The sequence below is a fragment of the Bison bison genome, unplaced genomic scaffold, assembly GCF_000754665.1.
Source record: "Bison bison bison isolate TAMUID 2011002044 unplaced genomic scaffold, Bison_UMD1.0 scf7180017864349, whole genome shotgun sequence".
Lineage (NCBI taxonomy): Eukaryota > Metazoa > Chordata > Mammalia > Artiodactyla > Bovidae > Bison > Bison bison.
The window spans coordinates 1,899,995-1,923,867 of NW_011494921.1; the positions used below are offsets into that span (position 1 = coordinate 1,899,995).

At 46.2% G+C, this 23,873-nt stretch overlaps 1 protein-coding gene across 1 annotated transcript in view; it reads left to right on the forward strand.

Moving 5' to 3' along the window:
• Positions 1-23,873, forward strand: part of RNF152 (ring finger protein 152) — a 64,975-nt gene that overhangs the window by 16,149 nt on the left and 24,953 nt on the right. The window lies entirely within an intron of this gene.

Consider the following 23,873-nt stretch of genomic DNA (forward strand, 5'->3'; position numbering starts at 1 on the left):
CCCCCCCCCCCCTCCTCCCCAGTCCCGCCCCGTGTCCAGAAGCCTGTTCTCTATCAGACTGGCGCAGTTTTTGCTGCTGCTGTGTTGTTTCACTTATTTGATCATTTATAATCACGGGGCAAATGCATTACTTTGGCAAACACTATTGAATGTAGATGTTTATACACTTCCATGACAAATTTACTTTTAAACGACTATTGATCAACAGGGCTGAGGCTGAGAGGTGTTTTGCGATATGGTATCACCCAGAAATAGAATGAACAGAGACCCACAGTCAGATTTTTGATTGCTGGCCAGGGCCTGGAAGTGGAGAGTGGGGTGATTGCTGCTTTTGTGCCTCGGTGTGATTAGAACTTGACTGGAAGGGTAGGCGTGGTCCTTTATACAAAGTAACAGTGGGTTAGGAGGCGGACTGACTGCAGGAACGACGACGGACTGCGAGGGACCTGCGGCTACTTGGAGAGAAAAATCCCATTTACGTGGCAGTTGGAAATACATTTTGAATTGAAGTCAAGTCACTCAGTCGTGTCTGACTCTTTGAGACCCCATGAATTGTAGCCTGTCAGGCTCCTCTGTCTATGGGATTTTCCAGGCAAGAGTCCTGGAGTGGGGTGCCATTTCCTTGTCCAGGGGATCTTCCCAACCCAGGGATCGAACCCGGGTCTCCTGCAGGCAGACTCCTTACTGGCTGAGCCATGAGGGAAGTCTTTTGCTGTTTACTTCATTTTGCCCAGATTCAAATCAGAGTGTTCTGAGGCCCTGAAGTTGAAAGGCGAAGCCCGGGCAAAATATATAACAGCGTTTGATATAAAAGTTATTTAGGTTTCACCACAGAAATGAAATCAACGAGGCTTACTGGGTGGCGTCCCGGAGGAGCGTTTGAAATAAGGAGTTCGGCGATCTGGGTTCATTGTGACTCAACTGCGCTCACCTTTCAATATCCTTAAGTCTCCTTTTTCTCTTCAGCAAAATACAAGAATTTCCATTTCTAATACACCGCCTTCCCCTTCCAGTTTTGAGGGTTATCCAACGAGTCATGCACAAAACAGTCTTTGAAAGCTGAATTGTACAACTGATGAGTAGGAATTACCAGCATGAAGGTAAAAAGCCAGATTCCTTCTCTTTGATACCTGTTTCCCTGTGTCAGTTTTAATTATATTCATGGCAGAGTTTTGATTGAAAAATCCTGGTTTCTCCTCGTTTTACTACTTAATTTAAAACGCTATCCTGAGTGATAGCGGTGTCTCTAGATGAGGGCGGTTCAAAGACGGGGATTGTGCAGAAGGATGTTTGTAAATAATGCTTAGGTGACACACTATTGTGATAATTACGGCTTTTTGAAGATGAGTTTTATAGCAAGTCCTCAATTTCCCTGTCACTTTTTTTTCCCCCCTGAGCTTTCCCACTTAAGCTGGTGTATTTGTTCCATGGAGCTAGCAGCTCAGGGAGCTAAGTCCTGAGAGAGCTCAACAGCTCTTTGAATCAGCTTTCTTTTTTCTGTGGCTGCTTTCCGGGCTCTCGAGAGGACAGAGGTCGCCTCCCCTCTCGGTGGAAAGTAGCAAAGTGATGCCCTTTCTCCGGGGCCAGTGAACCCTTGGATCAGGGTGACCCTGAAAGTTGTGTTCAGTGGCCAGAAGGGCCCTGGTGACGATGTCCGTGTGGGATCTGAGTCCCGAGAATAACCGCCCCCTCCACCCATCCCTTCCGAGTTGGTACTTGGGGGGCTCTGAGTGCAAGAGGCAGCAGGAATGAAGACCCTCCTGCGGATAAACTCTCAGGACCTCCAGGCTTCGTAGCTTTCCCAGCAGAGGGACCTGATGTGGATTTCACTGTGTTTGCTCACCAGCTTGCTTGTGTTCTCCAGCTTTTAGTTGTTAAAGAGTCTCGGACGTCAGCTTCATTGTCTTCTTTTTACTCACCAGCTCAATCAGAATCTAATTTCAGATAGAAGTCAGCCAGTGGTGAATTTTGTTAATGGATCTTTGGAAGCTTTTAGAGTTGGAATTAGAGGAGCCCTTGGAGGTCATCTTAACCAGCCCTCTTCACCGTACAGATGAAAACTCTGAGATTCAGAGAAATTGAGAGATGACGGGTCCAGGTTCTACAGTGAGTCAGTGATCAGAGTCAGGACGAGGGCCCAGGGCTCTTTAATGGCCTGGAAACACTGTGTGGTCATATAAAGTATGGAGTAGGGATCCCTGGGAGGGGTGTGTGTGCTCAGTCACTCAGTTGTGTCCAACTCTTTGTGACCCCATGGACTGTAGCCCGCCAGCTTCCTCTGTCCATGGAATTTTCCAGGCAAGAATACTGGAGAGGGTTGCCATTTCCTCCTCTAGGGCATCTTCCTGACCCAGGGATCGAACCCGAGCTTCTCGCGTCTCCTGCTTTGGCAGGAGGATTCTTTACCTCTGCGGTTTGAATTCTTCCACATGACCTTCACAAGCCCTGTTTTGCTGCTGTGTTATAGTTTTGGGGACAGAGACAATGAGTTCTTAGTCAGGAAAATCGTGTAGGTTGCTGATACTATACCAGTTGCATTCTGATGCAATGCAACATTGATTTTTTTTTTTTTTTCTTCACCACCGTTTTCACATTAGATTGAACACAGACACAGGCAAAGTATAAGCTTGGCGGTGAGATTTGCTTGGCTTCTTACTTTCTCCCATTGTTAAAGTGCCTGTGATTCAGCATCAGGTTCTCTCCTCCATGATGTGTGGGTGAGAGGAGGGGATGGGAGATCCCAGGCTTCACGGTGTTAGAATATCCTGATGACCCAGCTGCAGTCACACTGCGCACCAGGGGACCAGCCATGAGGCTTTAAATACCACCCCCTCAGCCCTCTCTGATGGCTTCCCTGAGAGCTCAGCTGGTAAAGAATCCGCCTGCAATGCAGGAGACCCGGGTTTGATTCCCGGGTCAGGAAGATCCCCTGGAGAAAAGAAAGGCTACCCACTCCAGTATTCTGGCCTGGAGAATCCATGGACTGTATAGTCCATGGGGTCACAAGAGTCGGACACAACTGAGCAACTTTCACTTTCAGCCCTCTCTAGTTCTCTCACTTAAGAGAAAGAGAGAAGGAACCATGGATGGTCACCAAGGGGACAGTTTTCTGCATTTTCTAAATAGATTGTTTCAAACCTGGAGGATAGAAATGGAAGTCCTTCGCTATAAATTTTACTTGAGACTGTTCCTGGTATGTGTAGGTCTCCTTGCTGTTGTTCAGTCGCTCAGTCGTGTCCGACTCTTTGCGACCCCATGGGCTGCAGCATGCCAGGCTTCCCTGTCCTTCAGTATTTCCTGGAGTTTGCTCAAGCTCATGTCCATTGAGTCTGATGCTATCCAACCACCTCATCCACTTTCGCCCCTCTGCCCTCAGTCTTTCCCGGCATCAGGGTCTTTTCCAGTGAGTCGGCTCTTCGCGTCAGGGGGCCAAAGTGCTGGGGCTTCAGCTTCAGCAAGCTTGGATTGCTCGCCTCCTTTAAAACTGAGAGGCGGCTCCCTTGCCCATACACGTTCTTTGCTTCCTTTGAGTTTTACTGAATTTATTATGCTCTTGCTTCCGTTTTAGGTTTTGGTAGTCCGTTCCCCAACCAGGGATCGAACCCACACCCTCTGCGCTGGAAGGCGAAGTCTTAACCATTGGGCCACCAGCGAAGTCCTCCTCCCGCACAGACTCTCTTGTGAGGCGATCTCTCCCAGGGTGGTTATGGTGGAGTCTGTGCAATGAATCGCTGCCTCTGTGCCCTGTTGGTTGTGCTGGACCAAAGGGAAGTGCCAGGCTCGAGGCAGGCTTACCAGCAAGGGTGCACAGAGCTGGGAACGTCCACCTGGCATTTATGGCTGAGGAGCAGTGATAATGACTGGGGCAGAGTTGAAACGCTTCTTGTTAACAGGGCGGTGAGAGCCTGGAAAAGAAAATAATATTGCAAACATTGCCTTATCTGGGGAGGCAGCAGGGCTGGCTGAAAGAAGTGGGGCTTGGAATTATGAGATCAAGTTTGAATTCAGCCCCATTCCAGACGGGGAACCCGGGTGAGGCATGCAGCCTTGAGCCTCAGTTTCCACTGAAAGGTGACGATGGTGGGCAGAGGGGCGAGCATCGTGGTGATGGCGGTGACACGGGCCTGACTCTGACAGACTGAACGTGGGCCCCAGAGACGTCCTTGTTCTAATCCCTGAAATCCACGAGTGTTGCCTTACATTGTAAGAGGGACTCTGTGGAGGCAATTAAGGGTATGGAAATGGAAAGGTTACCCTGCGTTATCTGAGTAACTGTTGGGCACAACCACAGGGTCCTCACAAGGCTTCCCTGGTGGCTCAGGGGTAAAGAGCCTCCCCGCCAGTCCTGGAGATGTGGGTTTGGTTCCTGTGTCGGGAAGATCCCCTGGTAACGCACTCCAGTATTCTCGCCTGGGAAATCCCATGGACAGAGGAGCCTGGCGGGCTACAGTCCATGGGGTCGAAAAAGAGTTGTATACGAGTTAGCTACTAACCAGCTTCCTTATAGGAGGGAGAGAGGGAGGCAGCTGAGGATCTGAGGAAGGGCTGTTTCTTATAATCATGGGTAGCCATCGAGAGACTTAGGGAACAGGGCAGAGGAAGATTGTTGGCCCATTGCTGGGGGCCAAGTGGTCCCCTGGAGTGGAAGTGGTTCTCTGATCTGATTGGCTGTATGGTCAATCATGCGTCAAAGCAGACGGGTGATTGGGCATCTCATTTGCGAGGTGCCTCGCCAGCTGTTGGGGTCCCTGGTCCTTGCCCAGATGGAGATTCCTGAGTGCCAGGAGACCTCACGGGTGAGGGATGGGGTGCGGAAGCCACGTGGGAGCTTCAGGAAGCTTGCACCAGACCCCTGAGCTCAGAGAAGCACTTGGTTATTTTATGATTCATGGAATTGTTTATTTTATAACTTATCTTTTTAGGTGCCATTCACAAACAGATTTCCCTTACTGACATGAGTTCTATCTTTTTTTCATAGAAAGTGGTCTGAAACGAAGTCTTCTTTTCCCAACATTTTCCTTGGTATGCATTTATTGTGCTGTAATCAAGCCTACGGAGCTTGGTCCTGCTTTTCAGCAACTTGCGTTTCATTAGCGATTAGAGCTACAAGTTTGGTGGGATCACGGCAACCGTGTGTGTTATTTTCAACTCTACTTTTCCAGAAGAGAATCATTTTAAAGACAGAAGAATTCTAGAGAATGCGCAAGGAAAGTTTGTCCTTTCACCAGACCCACTTAGGCTGCTTATGAAAAATGATTCAGAGAATGATAATGATGGTAATGATTGCGATGATTACGTTTGCATTCGAGTGGTTACTCCATGCCAGACAGTGTCCCGAGGGCTCTGCACGCATGCTCTCACGCGGTCACCCAGCAGTCATGTGAGGTCGTGCTTTCTTGGTTTTCACGTTTTACGGAGAAGGGGCACTGAGGCACAGCAGGGCTGGATGTACTGTTTAAGCCCAAGTGATGTTCAAGTTCAAATGGCTCATCAGGGAAGGGTCTAGCATTTTATTTCCAGAGGAGTCTGACTCAGACTTGCTTTCCATCCTGCTGTATTATTGCCTGGGGACAAAATCCACAGTTAGGAGGTTGGGAACGAAGATCCTCTGAAGGAGACAGGAAGGATATATTAGCTAACTCACCTCAGTTTGTCCCTGGCAGGTTTAAATGAGGAAGCATCATATTTATCGTGGAGTTAGGGACACGGAGCTGCTGAGAAACTGTGGATTGCCTGAGGCCTCAAAGTGAATCAAAGCCCGGTGCTCCTCCACCTCGTTCGATGGGGACTAACCCTGCCCGAGCCCGGTGTCCCTGCCTCTCTCTCGCCTGCTGCTGGGGGCTACAGGACAAGCGTTTGCTGAGACTGCTGACAACACGCTTCTTTCGCCCTTCAGCCCCGGAGGTGGTGGGGTCTCCCACGGAGGCTGATCCCTGGGGGTTTTGATAGACCCCTCCACCCTACACAGCCCCTTCCTTAACTCTCTCCTCCTTAGGAAAACGCAGCCGTGCCCAGCTTCAGCCACACACAGACAGCTAGGTCCCTGTGTGTTCAGTGAACATGGGTGTGACTCACTGTTCGGTCACTGACTTCCAGCTTCCTTTGTGGGAAGATGATGGTCAAGGAGTGGTATTAACTTTTTTCTTTGCCCATATGTGACATAGAAGGTATAGGTCCTTCAAACACGGTGTCGTTATTAGTGGCCAGAAGAATTGTGGAAGCAATGATATTTCTTGCCAAGTGTTGAAAAATTTCAAAACTAACTAGTGTCATGGGACAGAGAGAGACTTGGGACAAAGTCAATGGGAACCTGTTTTTCCTGCCGTCTCCTCGGACTTTAGTTGGCTGATGTAACAGAAGCCCCGAAGCAGTTTTTCAGTCAAGTGTCTAGGGTGTGCTGGATGCTGGGGTACCAAGTGAGATGTACAGGGAACTCGTGTTCTGGGGGCTTAGACTCCATGCAAAACCGAATAAATCGCTTACATAAAGTGTTAGAAAGTGGTACCTGTCTGGGGAAAAATAACCAAAGAGGGGGAGAGGGGATGCTGGGAGCGTTGGAATCTGTGCACAGGCCGGCAGAGAGGCTGTCTAAGAAGGGGGCTGAGCACAGACCTGCCGGAGCCCAGGCGGGAAGACACACGTGCATCTAGGGAAGTCTACGCAGAGGGCAGGGTCACCGGGACGGAAGGAGCAGGGTGGGTGGGGTCCCTGGCGCACGATGGGGTCAGAGGCAGGGCCGGGACGGAGGGAGCTGGGTGGGTGGGGCAGGGGTGGTCCCTGGCGTACGATGGGGTCGGACAGCAGGCGTCCTGCGGGCCCTGCAAGGGCTTGGGTTTTACTTTTCACACGAGTGGCCCTTGTGGGGCTTCTGGAAGGTGATTATTGCAGCTTCCTCTGACTTTTTAAATTTTTATTTATTTATTTTTGGCTGTGCTGGATCTTCTTTTCTCTGCTGCAGAGGGTGGATCTACGCTCTTGTCGAGGAGCTCGGGCTCCAGAGCGTTCAGGCTTCTGTGGTTGTGGCGCGTGGGCTCGGTGATTGCAGTTCCCAGACTCTGGAGCACAGGCTTAATAGTTGTGGCGCCTGGGCTTAGTTGCTCCAAGGCATGTGGGATCTTCCCTGACTAGGGATTGAACCTGTGTCTCCTGCATCGGCAGGCAGACACTGAGCCACCAGGGAATCCCTTGCTCTGACTTTTGTTGTCATGCCCTGTGGGCTTTGCTGGTGGGTCAGATGGTAAAGAATCCACCTGCAACTCAGGAGACCCAGGTTTGATCCCTGAGTGCGGAAGATCCCCTGAAGAAGGGCATGGAAACCCACTCCAGTCTTCTTGCCTGGAGAATCCTATGGACAGAGGAGCCTAGCGGGCTACAGCCGGTGGGGCTGCAAAGAGTGGAACACGACTAAGCAGCTAACACAACCGAGCGGCTAACATTCCTCTGGATGCGATACTGGGAGCAGGCAGCAGGAGTGAAGAAGGGGACAGGGCCAGAGAGACAGGACCAATGTGCCAGGTGAGAGGGGTGGGAGCTTGGACCAAGGTGGGGTCAGTGGAGCAGAGAGTAGATTTAGGACCTTCTTAAAAAGATGAAGCTGAGGGAGGTAGATGGAATATGAGGTGTGTCTGAGAGAGGTGACCCAGAGGATGCTGAGGGGTTTGGCTTGAGCTGCTGGAAGGATGGAGCTGTTCTGGGGACGCAGAGTCAGTAACTGAAATGGGGAGGATTGTGGGGAGAGCAGGTCTGTGGGTGGCTGGGGGCGGGGGCAAGAATTCCATTCCATGAGAAGTCTATGAGAAACCCCAGTGGTGAAGTCAGATGTGACTGTTGTCCATGTTTGAATGGCAGTTTTTCGTTTCAAATTATATCACCCTGCTGGCTGGCTTCCTCTGAGGTATGTTTTAGAAAAAGAAATGTTTACACCGTGGCTGTCGTGATTTCGAGAGTAAGCCTCAAGGCAGAATATGCAATGCCGGTATTTTCCGTTGATGCAAAACCATCTTTGCGTCGTTAACAGATTCAGGACACTTGTAGGAATTTGTTTTGAGCCAAGAGACTTTGGGCACTTTCAGCAGCTTGACTATAACGACACCAAACCTTTTTAGAGCAACGCTGCATGTTATGCCATCAAGCAGAGGGTTTCAGGCCAGCCACAAAAGCAGACCTTCTGCAAATGGAAAGCATTCTTTTAGCGAAGCCGGTTTGCTGGTGTGTTAGAGGTTTTGCTGCCCTGTGAGGTGTGTTTTTTCTCTTTTGTGCTATTCTGTTAGGTCTTCCTTGTGCCCGCCCACTCACTTCTTTCTTTCTATTTATTTCTGAAAGTTCTGTTTTCTTGTTGGCAATGTCACCGTTACTCCTAAAGTGAGTTAGACGATGCGTCGGGGAGATGCGCCAGTGTTTCTCGAGCAGCTGTTACAGGCTGCCCAGCGGGTGCCTTCCTAACCCGTTCAATCCTCAGAGCAACATTCTGAGATCGGTGTAGGTGTTTTTGCTTATCAGACGTCTGAAATCAGTGAGGGCGAATGACTTGCAGGAGGCCTGAAACTGATTAGCCGCCAAAGTTGAGTTTCCGATTCTGAACAGTGAATTTGCAAGGTGCAGGGGCCCCGGCTCGGGCCAAGCTGAGTCCTCTCTTTGGACAGTTCAGTGCTCCTGGATGTCAGTGCACCGCTTTGTCTGCCTTCCTACTGATGAGGTGATGTTATGAGTCCTTGGGGCTTCCATTCCAGCAAACGTCGTGTAAGGAAAGACGTGGGAGAACGTGGCGGGCAGGGGAAGGCTGTGCTCCGAGAGGGTGCGTGTGTTCTGGGACCACCTTTCACCCCACCTCAACCTCTCGGCCGAAGAGTTGTCCAGCCAAGGAGATGGTGAAAAGGCTCTTTGCAGTAGGAACAGCACCAAGCGAGGCCTGAGGTTGGGCTGAGACTGGATTCGATGAGATCGTGTGGGCACAGCGGTGGGAGAGGCGGAGAAGACTGACCCTTGTACCTTGGTTGTTTCGGTTTTCCGTGAGAAGTGGAAAGTGTCGCCACTTTTCAAGATAGTCTTTGGGGATTTTAAAAAAAAGGCTTAGGAAAAAGCCCACGTTGAGCCAACGTTGCTGGACTGAGAATTATAAAGTGCGCATTGGCTAAATTTTTTGAGCAGGCTTTCAAGGCTAAACGGGCTACCCTGGTGGCTCAGATGGTAAAGAATCAGCCTTTAATTCAGGAGACCCCAGTTTGATTCCTGGGTTGGGAAGATTCCCTGGAGAAGGGAATGGCTACCCATTTCCGTGGGGTTGCAAACACTTGGACATGACTCAGCGACTAACACTTTGCACTTTTCACGGGACTAGACAACCATGGTCAGGTTCACCATATGCAGAGATTATTAGGAGATGGTTTTAATTGGGAAGACTGTCAGCCCAGCTGCCTCTGCCTCTGCAGTAGGAAGCCAGTGTCTCGAAGAGTGGGTGTGTGAGTGCTTGGAGGGTAGTCACCCAAACGGGGCAGTGCGGCAAGTACAGATAAATGTATCTACCCACGTAAGGTGAGCTGATAGAAAAGCTGTCGGAACCTGTTGTAAGGGAAGAAAACTTTTTGACGATAAATGTTAAATTTCAGCGCCTAATTAGATGAAAGGTTGATGTTTTCTAGCACAGACGCTCCCAGGTGGCTGGTTTGAGTGGCGGCTTGAAGGGCACGCTCTGTATGCCCCGCTGGCATGGGGCTGGCGTGTGGGCTTGGCAAGATAGCTGGCACCCTGAGCTGACTTCATTGTTCACCGAGTTTTATCTCACATCCCTAGCATTTCCCTTCCTCCACAGCACGGCCAGAGCTGTCACCCCTGTAAATGAACAAGAAAATCTTCTTAACCCAGCCTCTCTCCTGGCATAAAAATCCTACAGTGTCACCAGCATCGTTCTGCCCTCAGATCCACTTCTGGCCCCTGGGAGGAATAGAGAAAATGAATGAAATAGGCCCTTTGTTACTTGCCCTGCATAAATTGTTCATCACTAGGGTGAGTAGGTGAATAAAATACCTTTTTGCAAGGCCATTGTGAATATCTAAAGTGGTCATCAGCACTTTAAAAACTAGGATAACATGCATTTTGCAAATTCCTTTGAGAGAACAAGTTCTACTGCATCTTACTGCTCTCCTTGGAGGTAAAAGTTTTAAGCACAAACGACCCACAGACCCATGCTTTCAATACGCCTTAAAAATATGTATATATATTACTGGAGTTGCTTTATTCCTCTAACTCCTCATCACCCTCCAGAGTCACTGGGTAGATGCGAGATGAGTACTTTGGTAGACTGTGTGTGCTGGGAGTGTAGGAAAGGGAGCTTCCCTTCCAGGTAAAACGTTCTGCTGTGAACACAGCAGACCCAAACAGGCTTCTGACACTGAATAGCAGAACGAGCGCACAGAGCCCACCAACGCAGGTGTGGCTCATCACGCCAGGCTGTGCCGACCACCGGCCTTTGCCATGTGAAGGGGGGCATTACGGGGTCATTTTTATTATTTCCAGCGTTCTGTTCCTGATAACTCTTTGAATTATTTGGGATTTTATGGAAGACATTTGCTCATGAATTTGACTTTGGCTCTCATACAAAATGATAACCTGATCTGTGCTCTGTAGAGTCTTACTGGAATACCGTCAGGGCTTTTTATACCAGAGCGCCATTCCTAAGGGAAGTTGATATCTAATTTGGGGAGGCTTGACTTGAGAAACCAATAGAAATGGCTAGAAATAACACTGGGAACCTAAGTCATTTCTAGCCGGAGCTGGTTTTTCTGTGGGAGTGTGCATGAGTCCTAAAGAAAATAGTCTTACCAATCGCTCAGAAGTGGTTATCCACATTCCCCTGGTACAAGCCCGCGTGAGCCATTCTATCAGCCTCTCCGGAGCTGGTCGGCTGGCACCTAGCCGGGTCTGAGCTTTACGATGCAGGACACTTGGGAGGAAACCCCACCTAACCCTCTCCCGTTCTGAGGAGTCGGGTGGCTGTGCCTGATGGATGTTCAGGACGCCCGTTCGGGTCTGTCCAGAGCCTATGAGGAAACCAAGTGACTGGGTGGCGGTCGCCCGGGAGGGCACTCCGTAGTCGTGCGTTTAACCTTTGGCCACGAAGGAAGGGTCTGCCAGAGAGGAGCTGCCTGTGGGCCCTAATTTTTATGGAAACAAGTCTCCGGGGAAACAGCCCTGTGACTCTTGGCCTGAGTCTGACAGCTGCCAGGCTTATTAACGAAATGACAGCAGAGAAGCAGCGGGCGGCTGGGAACACGAGAGGCTGCGCTCTGCTTCCACATCGTGCGCGTGGTCAGCCCTCAGTTAATAGAACTTCGCTGCGAGTCAGAGAGCTGGGCCGCAAGAGGTCTTTCAGGAAATGTTCATAATGTGGAATTATTCTGATCCTTATTGTGTCGGCTGAAAAATGGAACAATGGCTTGTTCATAACACATTGTTCAATAGGAAGAAATGTAGTGATGGGAATTGCTGGGTAAGTACATAGCAGGGTGACTATGACAAGATTTGTGGTAAAAATAAATGCGAATCCTTAAAAAAAATAACTGAGTTGAGTTTTATGATTTGCTGTTATTGTCCTTGTTCTGACTTTAAAATAATACCTTCCAGTGTAGCCCTTGGGCCAAATCCTGCCTGACTCCTGTTTCTATAAATAAAGTTTTATTAGAACACAGGCACCGTGTTGTATATACTGCTTATTGTATATGGCTGCTTCCTGCTCCAGCGGCAGAGCTGAATAGTTGCAACAGACACAGTAAGATCCACAGGACCTAAAGAATTTACCATCTCTCCCTGTACAGAAAAAAGTATGTTCATTTCTATTCTAGAATATAGCCACTCAAAACAGCCTTGGTGATTCATTGGCACATTGAAGTCTGAGAAGCAATGGCCTAGGGCATTCTTTATCGGGGCTTCAGTGATCAGACTCCGTGAAGTTATAGACACAGTTCTGTTTGTGTGCTTATGTGTATTTTTCTGCACCTCTACCTTCTCAGACATGGAGGGATATGTACCCTTCCTCACTTTTTCAAAACCATCTGTAACCCTCCAAAATTGAGAATCATTAGGCTAGAAAAGGGAGGCCTTGACTCAGAATTCATGGATTCATGTTTGCAGTGATGGAAACAAAGATCTTACTACTTCACACTAAGAAAAGTCAGGCGCAGCTGGTGCTTCTTTGTTTATTTATTCTTCAGTAAAGATGGAAGGTTTGCAGCCCAGCCTAGTTCTGGGCTATGACACTGTGTAACTGTTATTAATGGGTAAGGGATTATTTCATGGATATTGGTTCCTTGAGCCCTAATAGCTATTGTCGTATCACATTGTGGTTCTGAAGATATTTATTACCTGACTCTCCCACCTTGGAAAAATGAAAACTCTAAGGGCCAAAATTATAGGCCTTCGTAGTGACTTTTTATGGATACCCACTAGAAATCACTGCTAGTTAGCCTGACAATGTTATTAAACATCCATCATGTAGAGAACCCTGTAGGAATTTCTAAAAGGCAGAAGATGGAATCTAAAATGGACTGAGGCTGACTGCTGATCGCCTTTCCTATGAATGGCTGCTTCTCCTGTCTTCCTCACCCGTAATCAGGCTCCTGCAGTAGGTATTAGGGCCAGAAGACTTACAGGTCATCTCAAGGTTACCTGGACAGACACGTGCTTCCGGGGATACAAGCTGTGCAGATCAGTAGAGGGGGGAATAACAGTGATTTAGAAAATGGGGTGTCAGAGGTAGAAGAAGAAAAGAAGCTCAGAAGTGTCGAGGAGCACTGACCTTGGATCCAAAATATCACCCTCACAAACCAGAAAGATACTTTGCTTCACAATTGAATTTTTTTTTTATCCATTAGAGATTAATGTAGGTTAAGTGTTAGGCACTCAGTTGTGTCTGACTCTTTGCTACCACAGGGACTGTAGCCCGCCAGGCTCCTCTGTCCGTGAAGTTCTCCAGGCAAGAATACTAGACTGGGTAGCCATTCCCTTCTTCAGGGGAATCCTCCTGACCCAGGGATCGAGCCTGGGTCTCCTGCATTGCAGGCAGATTCTTTACCTTCTGAGGCACCAGGGAAGCCCCTAATGTAGGTTTAAGGTGGATTACAATTAAGAATTTAAATACTTTTTGGTGCTGATTTTCAACGAGGGTTGAAGCAAACAGGTAGCTGAGATGCTGGATTCTGGGAGCTGAAATGGAGTTGTGTTCAGTGCAAGCCTGGCTCTTGGGCTGCCTGGGACCCAGGGACTCTGAAAGTTCGCCTGTGAAGTCAAGGAGTTAGAAGCAGGAGCTCCTATGCCTAGCAGCGAGACCAAGGCCGACTCATCAGGTGGAACTAGGCGGCTCCAGACCCCAGAGTGTGAGGCTGTGGAAGAGGGGGAGCTGTGAGGAATGGACCCCATTTTGCAGGCTCAGGTCCTCAGGGTTGTGGGCTACAGAGAAAAGACAGACCAGTTCAAGCTGCAGGGTTCCAGGAGGCTTGACTGATGCTGAGGATTTTCTGCTTCATAGGAGCAAAACTCTGAACATTCCAGGAGAGCGCCGAGGTTACATGTATTTTCTAGATGTGTCTACTTACAGGCCCCAGAGCAGAGATATCCAGTGGCCATGAGCACACCTATTAGCCAAGTCTTGGTTTCTAAACGCCATTCTGGGCCTGGGGGAGGGGAAATATAAGATGAGCCTAAAACACCTTTTTGTGCCAGAAAGTAAGAAGTGCTCAAAGAATGGTGGGGTCATTTCAGAAGGACATAGCAGTCAGGTTGAAGAAGCTCCCAGTAGCCCAACCTGGGTCGTTTTCAGCATCAAAATAAATATAGCAGTAATGAATCACAATTCATTGAGTAATATAAAGTCGGTGAATCCATACTAGTATGAATAAAATAAATAAGGAAAATAAGACATTCTATCAAAGATAGATAATACTAATAAATGTAGAATAAAAGGTAGAATTAACAGTCATCATTGGTAATCATCATGTAATGGTTAATTCAGGAAAGAAATGTTAAAGTAAAAACAAAATCAGGGAGTTAAAGCTTGATAAGGAATAGGATTTACATAGCTTCAGGCTATCTCTCCACAAAATACTTGTTAAATACAAAAGGAGGGATTAAAGAGGAACTTTACTTTGGAGAAATCTTGGAGACAGGAGTGATCAAGTAGCTATAATACAATCACGTGCTAAGATAGAAGGGGAAGATGATAGCATTGCTTCTGTAATATCTCCCCTCTCCCCACCAAAAATGTATAACCTGAGATGTATAATCTCAGGTAATAATGTATACAAAAATGTATAATCTCTTCCTGAGAAAACATCAGACAAACTCCCAGGTGGGCCCCAGTGATACAGAACCCGCTGGCCAGTGCAGGAGACACAGGAGACACGGGTTCGATCCTTAGGTCAGGAAGATTCCCTGGAAAAGGACATGGCAACCACTCCAGTATTCTGGCCTGGAAAATCCCATGGACAGAGGAGCCTGGTGGGCTACAGTCCATGGGTCTCAAAGAATCAGACACGACTTTTGTGTTGTGCTCCAAAATATAATTGATGGTAATCTTCAGATTGTCAAGGTTATAAAGGAAAGGGAAGACTGAAGACCTCTTCCAGATGGAAGAAGAATAAAGAAACATGGCAAGTAAATACAGCCTGTGACTCTGGGTCCTACCCTTGTGTATTAGGACATTTGATTAAATGTGCGTGTGGTCTGTGGTAGCGTATCAGTGTAAATTTCCTCATGTCAGTGGTCCTACTGCAGTGAATTAGGAAACACGTTGAGTACACGAGGGTCATGGGACCTCTGGCATGAAACTTGCAAGTGATTTAGGGGAGGGGGAAGTTATTTGGTATTCTGCAACAAGGTGGATAATCATTATGTTTATTGAAGTTGTGTAAGATGGCAAAGGTCAGCTTGGATTGCAGATGGGTGAAGAGGTTGAAGGTGAACTGGCAGCTTATATTGTCTTTATCCAGAGAAGGCGATGGCAACCCACTCCAGTACTCTTGCCTGGAAAATTCCATGGACGGAGGAGCCTGGTAGGCTGCAGTCCATGGGGTCGCTAAGAGTCAGACACGACCGAGCAACTTCACTTTCCCTTTTCACTTTCATGCATTGGAGAAGGAAATGGCAACCTACTCCAGTGCTCTTGCCTGGAGAATCCCAGGGTTAGGGTGCCGTCTATGGGGTCGCACAGAGTCAGACACGACTGAAGTGACTTAGCAGCAGCAGCAGCAGCAGCAGTTGTCTTTATCACAAAGGCATATTCCAGTGGGGACAAGAACGAAAGAGTAAATGGGAAAAATTGTCAGTGGAGGATCAAGGAGCATCAACCTATAAAAGGCTCTAACACGGCAAGTGTCCTCCAGGAGGGAGTCGTTGGGAGGCGAAGAGTTGAGACACGAGGAAAGGGTGGGTTAAGACGCTGATGGATCTGGATGTGGAGTGAGAGCAGGGGCCTCGGGGGGCTTTGAACAGAGTCTGGGCGCCAGTCTGCATGTTGCCCTCCCTGCGCCCTCCAGGGCCGGCCTCGTCGGTGGTGGCTCTTCCAGCTCATGCTTTCTGCGGTGGTACAGCCGTCGGGGACGCTCTCTGGCTGTGCGTAGATGCTCTGCAGCCAGGTTGGACAGGAGAAGTGGTTGGCCGGGCACTTCAGAAGGATTACAGCAGTTTATTCTGGAAAGAGAGGTTGGTTTAAGCTCACTCTGAGATATGTTTCATTTAATCTCAGTTCTCTGAGGTTCATTTCTGTTAATGCTAATGAAAATCTGGCTGGCTCCAAGTACAGGCTGAAATGGAGGGATTTAAGTGTTACTCCTCTGCCTTTGGTTAGGGGGCTGATCTTTAGAGTCCTTTTGGTGATTGCTGCTCTGGACCCTTGAACATGCTGAGTAAGTGAAAAGCCAGACGAGGCTGAAATGGACGGTATAGGATTGTTTGTATTTCATGTTAACTTAATTTGCTGAAGATATAGATGCCTGGCGTGTGCTTAAATGCTGTGGTCTATGCATGAAGAACATGCACCTCCTGCTCTAGAGGCCCCAGAGTTTGGGGAAGAGTTGTGAGTGAACATGTAGTTTTAATGCTTCACGGGAAGCATCTTACTAGGTGCTGACAAAGAGCTGAGGGGCTGAGGAGGAGAGAGCCTCCAATTTTGCAGAGGTTGTGAAGGGACACCTTCAAGGCAGGAGGACCATCCTGTATGTTTCCTCAGAGAGGCACAGAGGTGGGAACCAGGAGTTGGAGGGCGTCCCGGAGCCTAGGGATGGGGGGAGATGTGATTAACGGGCCTGCATGGAAGGACCCTGCGGGCCAGCCCTGAGGAGTCTGGAGGGAAAGAGTGCGTTTGGGCGCTGTGAGCTAGGAGCTGCTCTAGACCCTTTGCCTGGCAAAATAGAAGCTTAATCGAGACAGGCACCACGTTCAGTGGGTGAGTTTGCTCTGGATGCCGCAGTGAGAAGCACAGATTGAAATTTATTTTCTCACAGTTCGGGAGGCCAAGTCAAGGTGTCCACAGGGTGGGTTGCTTCGGAGGATTCTCTCCTTGGCTTGTAGATGACCGTCTTTCCCCTGTGTTTTCACGTGGTCTCCAAAATACCTGCCCGTCCCCAATTCCCCCGTCTTATAAGGGCATCGTCACCCTGGATTAGGGCCACCCTAGTGGGCTCATTTTACCTGAATCACCTCTTTGAAGACTCTCTGAATACAGCCACACTCTGAGGTGCTGAGGGTCAAGACTTGAATGTTTGAATCTTAGTAGAGTTCAGTCAGGGAGTTTTATTTTTGTGGATCACCATGCTAATTTCTAAAGGGTGATTGGCAGTTTTTCTAGAAGTGTGAGAGACTTGCTGTAGCTGTATCGAGGCTTCCTCTCACCTATAATCTTAGACATAAAAGGACCAACTAAACAGGTGGAATGGGACGAGTTTAAGGCTTCACCACCTTTGCAGCATCGTGACACTTCAACCCAGCATGTGTCAGGACATGCTCCCGCAAAATCACACTCACCACACTCAAGGAATTCTCCATTAATTTGGTAATGTCATTAAATATACAGTCCATATTCAACAATATCCTTTATCACCATAGCATTCCCCCCACACCCACCTCAATCCTGGGTCACACCTGAGTTCAGGCATCGTATTTAATTACGCATCTTCTTAGTCTCTTGTAATCTGTTACAGAATGGTCTCCTTGCCCCCTCCCCCCTTTTTCTGCCTTTCCACGGCATTGACCGTTCTGAGGAGCCCATACCAGCCCTACATATCTTGCACCCTTGTGGTGAAATCAAGATGACATTTTGATTCAGTTCAGTTCAGTCGTTCAGTTGTGTCCAACTCTTTGTGACCCCATGGACTGTAACACGCCAGGCCTCCCTGTCCATCAAGACCCTGACGCGGGATTGAAGGCGGGAGGAGAAGGGTACGACAGAGGATGAGATGGTTGGATGGCATCACCGACTCAATGGACATGAGTTTGAGTGAACTCTGGGAGTTGGTGACATTTTGATATTAACGATATTCCGTTGCGTCACCACTGAAGGACGGTGACACGTGTGGTGAATTAGATCTTTGGTTAAAGGTGCTGTCTGCCCAATCTGTGCATCGTAAGGATGACTTTTTACCATTTAATAAGCAATCCGAGCACTGATTCTTTGAGGCAAGTAAATACCCTGTCTTTGAAAAACCTTCCCCCCAGTGATTTTAGTATCTGTTGATGGACTTTGGCTAAATCAGTCACTGTGCTGGAGATGGGAAAATGGTGTTCTTTAGATTTAATCGGTGGTTTTTTCATCTATAAACTAGCACTTGTTAGTTATAAAACAACACTCTTCCTCCCTAACTCCTCTTTCTGTTTTTTTTCCGTTTGAGTATCACTGTGGAGTCACGGATCGTTTTATAATCCAGTGTCTTGTAAACTGTTGCTTTGTCTTAGTCATCTTGGATGACTGGGTGGCGTGAACAGCAAATAATTATTTCCCCCAGTCTGGACGCAGGGAAGTTCAAGGTCAGTCTGGACGCAGGGAAGTTCAAGGTCAAGGGCTGGGCAGGTTCAGTTCCCGGTGAGTGCTCGCTTCCTGGTTCTCCGACGTCTGCTCTCTCACCGTCCGCGCTTTGTGGAGAGAACGCTCTACCATCTTCCTCTTCTTAGAAAGGACTGATCCCATCATGAAGGCTCCACCCTACCGCCTCATCTCAACCCAATTGCCCCCAGCAGCCCCACCTTCAAGCACCATCACCTTGGGCTTAGAGCTTCAGTTTCAGGGAGACACCAACATTCAGACGGTTGTTCTTCCCCATGTTCAGAGGTTGCCAGGTTTGCGGCAGTTTGAGCACCTTCAGGCTAACCCTTGTGGCTTCTGACACACCCCCATCACTCTTACTTGATGGCACTGTGGGATGATCCCGGCTCTCACTTTGTATTTTCTCTGCTCTGGACCTGAAATCAGCCATTTCCCAAGGATTTCAGGTTCTTTTTAGTGAGAAATAGTATTGAGAAACCAAGATCTAGGGTTGAAGCATGCTTATTGTTACTGGACTGTCATTGTTTCTAGACTTTTACAGTGGACAAAACTTAGAAATACATATATACTATTTTAAATTGTGATTGTATGCCTGTGGTTCCAGTTTGTATTCAGCACAACTGATTCCTTTTTACCTTCCCTGGTTTCAGTATTTTTTTTATATCCCCTTTTCCTACCGTGTGAAAACCTTCTTTCCTAACAACAGCAATATAATTGCTTATTTTAGCAGGTAGTATGTACAAAATAGTTTCAGAGTTACTACTACACTGGCACCAATACCAACAACAAACCAATTAAGTAAGGTTCAAAATTGCTTGACAGGTATCATCATCATCATCATCATTATTACTAGTAAAGAATGCACCCGACTAAGAGTTGCCAGGCGTTTATGTTCAGTAGCTACTGAATGTAGCTGTGCTGTCCATCTGAGATCACTTCCCTTGTTTCTGTTTATACTTGATTTTAGGGTTGACTTTTACCCCCCGTCTTCTTTAATTATTTTGAGGGATGTGTAAAATGTTTACATGACCTAAGAGTCACAGCTGTACAAAAGATACACTGAGAGGCCGCAGCCCCGTATCCTTTCTCTCCGTTGCCATCTGTCCACTTACTGATGACCATTTACATTAATGAATTTATTCTTTTGTTTATTTGCATAGAAATAAGCAAATAAATAAGCAATAAAAAATATTTTTACTCTCCTTCTTGATCTTTCACCTTGCTGTCTTCTCGCCTCGTCCAGAGCAGCTCATAGCGTCTTTCCCCTTCTGCATGGCCACGTGGTACTCACTGGGGAACAGACACAATTAGTTTCCATGAATGGGGATTTGGATGACTTTCCCCAGCATACTGGTGCTGCAGATAATGATGAAAGGAAGGAACTACCATGTGAACATGTTATTTTGTATTTTGGAGGTATATTTTCAGACTGAATATTTAAAAGTAGAAATACTGGGTTGAAGGTAAAGTCATAAGTAGCTTTATAGAGAATGACACACTTCCCTCCTGATTTGTTCTCTCAAGAGCAGTGTTAAGGAGTGCCTGTTGGGGGTAGATGATTAGAGCCCTTTTTCAGGTAGAGTGAGGAGTTTTCAGTGGCTCTCGGCCCTTATTTGGCAACACAATCACCCAGGGAGCTTTTGCAGATATTTGCCTCAGAACCACATACCCCAGAAATTCATTTGTTCAGCCTCCGGTGGACATTATGAGGCATAGATTTAAATTATTTTGTCGAAGTACAAGTTTAACGTCTAAGTTTAGTTACCAACATAGTAACTGTCTTCTTCAGTGAACTCACCATTCTCACCATTCTGGGAAGAGAAAATCAAGCATACTGCTAATGGGTGAATCCAGTCATGTTCATGGTTTCGGAACTGCCTACACACACTGGTGACCATGCATCCTCAATTTTTCAAAAATGACCTGATTCCAATTAGGTTTCATTCATTCTCCAAGCATTTATTGAGCACTCACTGAATGCCAGCCGTTGCCGAGATACTAAGGAACGAATACAAGACAGGTCGTGTCTTAGGGCATTCTTTCGGGTGGAGGAGAGGCCACTGAGCTCCTCACTTGGCCAAATACGGGCTGCGTGTAGGTTCTTGCCCTTGACGAGCTCCCTTTCCAGTGGGGCAGACACAAGTAAATGAAATATGATCATTATAAAAAGGGCTCCTTAGAGCACATGGCAGGAGCATCTAACCCAGGTGGAAAGATGGGGGGAGGCTTCTTGGAGTTGGTGGTGGGCATTTGGGCTGAGTGTTGCCCTACTGAAAGAGGGAGGGACAGCACCCCAAGCTAGGAGAATGATGTGTGTGCAAAAGCTCAGCAGTGAGAGAGGAATTAGCTTTTAGAGAAACGCAAGTGCCTCCGAGTGGCTGGAGCGTGGGCTTCAAGCCAGGCACGACAGAAAGAAGATTGTATACGTACCCACAGGCCGTATCATCTGCTCCGGTGCCTGGCGCATAGTGGGTGTTAAATAAGTCACTGGATGGCTGATCGCACGAATGAAGACTTGCTGATTTGTGGAACGGAGCACTTTTGCATGAGTGTTTTGCTAACCACATTCAAGATGAACAGAGTTGGTGTTCCCAGTGTATTTGATACTTTATCTTATGAATAAAGTTGTTTTTTTTAATGCAGATGGCAATCAGATTTTGAAAGTAGCCATGATTGGAAAGGGTCACCTGGATGATGTATTGCCCTATTCTGGATTGATGGACAGAAAGAAAAATCTCTTCAAATTGTTTTCACAATGTTCCTGTCTCTTTATCTGCTTATTATAATCCAGCTTCGGGGATAGATGGCATTTTAAACATGCATAGTCCTTTTGGCCCCAAGAGCCTATCAGCTAAAGAAAAACAAACGGGCTAGACTCACAGACAGCGCTCGGGTTGAGTGGTGTCAGCTGTGGGATGGCTTCCTCAGGAAACCGTGTTGTGTGCGAGTCTGGATCTGCAGTCTCATTGACATTCCACTAGATTGGAAACGAGCAGTTGCAACAGTTCAAGCGAGCATCTGAAGGACAGGAGTTCTGGTGGAAGTTGGATTGAGTTTGCAGCTATAGCAGTGGGTCCCTGTGAATCACCTTACAGTTGAATTTCCTTAAGGCTTTGCTCCCTCTTCCCTCCTTTTGATGTAGGTTAAATTTGACCTTCTTTTAACTTACTCGGTGTTTTGAGAGCATTAGAGAATTATTTTCTGAAATAGACTGGCTGTCTCAATAAACCAATGTAATCTGATTCCCATGACCTACATCAGCTAATGGCCAGTGAGACGTCCATTTTCATTTAAATCTGTATTTGTTGTTTTATTCCTATTATTATTATGTCTCTATGAAAAATGTCATAATATGCATAAAGCAAGGAAACAGCTATTTTCTCTGTTGGTAAAAGTCATTGAGTTTACTAGAAGAAGCATAGAACCAGGAACAGAGGAAGCTGGCTGCCACTGTGTAACTGGCATAAAGATTTGAAATATGCTTAACCATTTCTTCTGCTTTGAAAGAGTATCTTGAATTAAGCAGATATAGATTTACTGTGTTATTAAAGGTACTCGTAAAATAAGAGCAGAATGACAAAAGCTCAGCAATGTGAAGCATAGAGAATTACCACTTCGTAGTTGAAAATGAATGCTTGAAAACCAGGCAGGACCTAGCATAGGTGGGCTCTATCGAGAGTTGGCTTCTAAAATCCTATCGGTTTTATTTTCTGGCCTGAAAGACTCTATTTTAATTTGCTTTCTACTTACTAAATGAATGCTTATTAAATCAGACTGTTTGAAACTCAGAGTTTGGGTAATTTACAAAATATTAGCTTCCTGGTTTTAGATACATTTTATGAATATTCTAAGAAAGATAAGTTATAGAGATTTTTTTCTTAAATGAAACTGGAACTCTTATAGTAAGTTATTGGTAGGTTAAATAGATTTGAGGAAACAGGGTAGTATCAGTCCATGACTATTTGGTAAACGTAATATTTGCCTTAGTGAACTGGGCTAGTCGTTTTCACCAAATAAGACTTATCAATTACTTTATTTAACTGAGCTGCTAGCTTTGGAAAATAAGTGTTCTGTACTATAAAGGTTCATAGTTTTATGTTTTAAGTAGTTTTGATTAGGTAATATGTCTATACATGTGTGAAAAATGAATGTGTTAGTTGCTTAATCAGGTCCGACTCTTTGTGACCCCATGGATGTAGCCCACCAGGCTCCTCTGTCCATGGGATTCTCCAGGCAAGAACACTGGAGTGGGTTGCTGTGCTCTTTTCTAGGGATCTTCCTGACCCAAGGATCAAACCCAGGTCTCTTTTGCATTGTAGGCAGATTTTTTACCATCTGAGCCAATAGGGAAGCTAGCTTTGGAAAATAAGTATTCTGTCCTATAAAGATACACAGTTTTATGTTTTAAGTAGTTTTAGTTAAGTATTATGTCTATACAGATGTACTTAACACAAAAAAATCCAAATATTGTGACTAACAATACCAACTTCCCTACTTACTCAAGTCCAAAATACTCTAGGATGACTTTATTCAAACCAAAAAAGTATGAAAAGGATATTGCAAAAGGCATTGGTAGAAATTGTTTTTAAGTTTTGGCCATTACTGATTAACTCAGATGTTGTGACTATCAGTTGTTTAAAAACCTGGCTTAAATATTTTACTTCCTCTAGAATTGAATGTATTTGATGTGATGGAGAAAAATTGCAGTAATTCTGTAACAAAACCAGTTTGACTTAAGAATTGTCTGTCTCTGTTAGTTTCCACAAAATGGATTGGATCTTATGTGACCTATATATATATATAAATATCCTAACAGATCATGACACATATATATTGCCACACATACATGCTATATTTAGAATATGTATTTATATTCTAAAAAGGTTACATAATTTTCAAAGTTTTGGAAGTAAATTGTTCTTTATTTGATAACGAGACCTCTAAGCTTTAATATTTAACAAGAATTTTTGTTAATTACAGAAGTCATTTACATGTCAAGTTTTAAAATAAAATGAGTTATTACTTTTATTTGACACAGAGATTGTATTTTTACAGTGTTTTTTGCTTTGAAGGTACTTGGTGAAAGTAGGTGGTGAACACTGTGTCCTAAATTGCTAAATTTTTTTCCTCCCAGCCAGCTTAAATGCTTTGTGCACGGTCTTGGGTATAAAGGTTTGGATCATTCATAACTTCACATTTCAGTTTGCCCCTCCTTGGAAAGTTGAATTGTTTTAGTTGAGATAAAACGAGAATGAGTGAGAGTAGGTGTGGCCTTTAATGCTGTGTCATTTATAAAGAAGTGCCCACCATCTAAGGTTGTACCATTTAGAGACGTGTCTGTTCACAGAGGAGCAAGGAGCTCTGATGAGTAAATAAGAAAGGGAGAGAAGCTGAATCCAGCGTTCCCCTGCGTTGATTTTATAATTACAGCCTGGTGTTGAGTGAGAAAGGAATTTACGAGGCAAGGAATGGCTGTGGGCCCAGAGACAGTCCTTATTTGACAATGTGATGCCCTAGTGATCATTTTGGCTCCACACACCCCCTTACGGGTATTTGACTGTAGCTTTTCAAAGGTGAAAAGAATGGGAATACTGTTAAGGTTTAATCTCTATAAACTTAAACATCTGTGATTCACTGTTCTCCTCCCTTGCCTCCATTTTTTCTAGAGGGCCTATTAATGAAAATACCTATTTCTTTGTTGTCTAATAATTGACTTGGTGAAATATAACTTCATATAAATAAAAGTATGTGGTAAAGCTAGTTTCTCAATCGTTGTCTAAGCACCCCGTGGAAGTCAGGACTCCAGTGCTTAGACAGTTTCAAAATGTAGAGTATACTGGCCATCTCT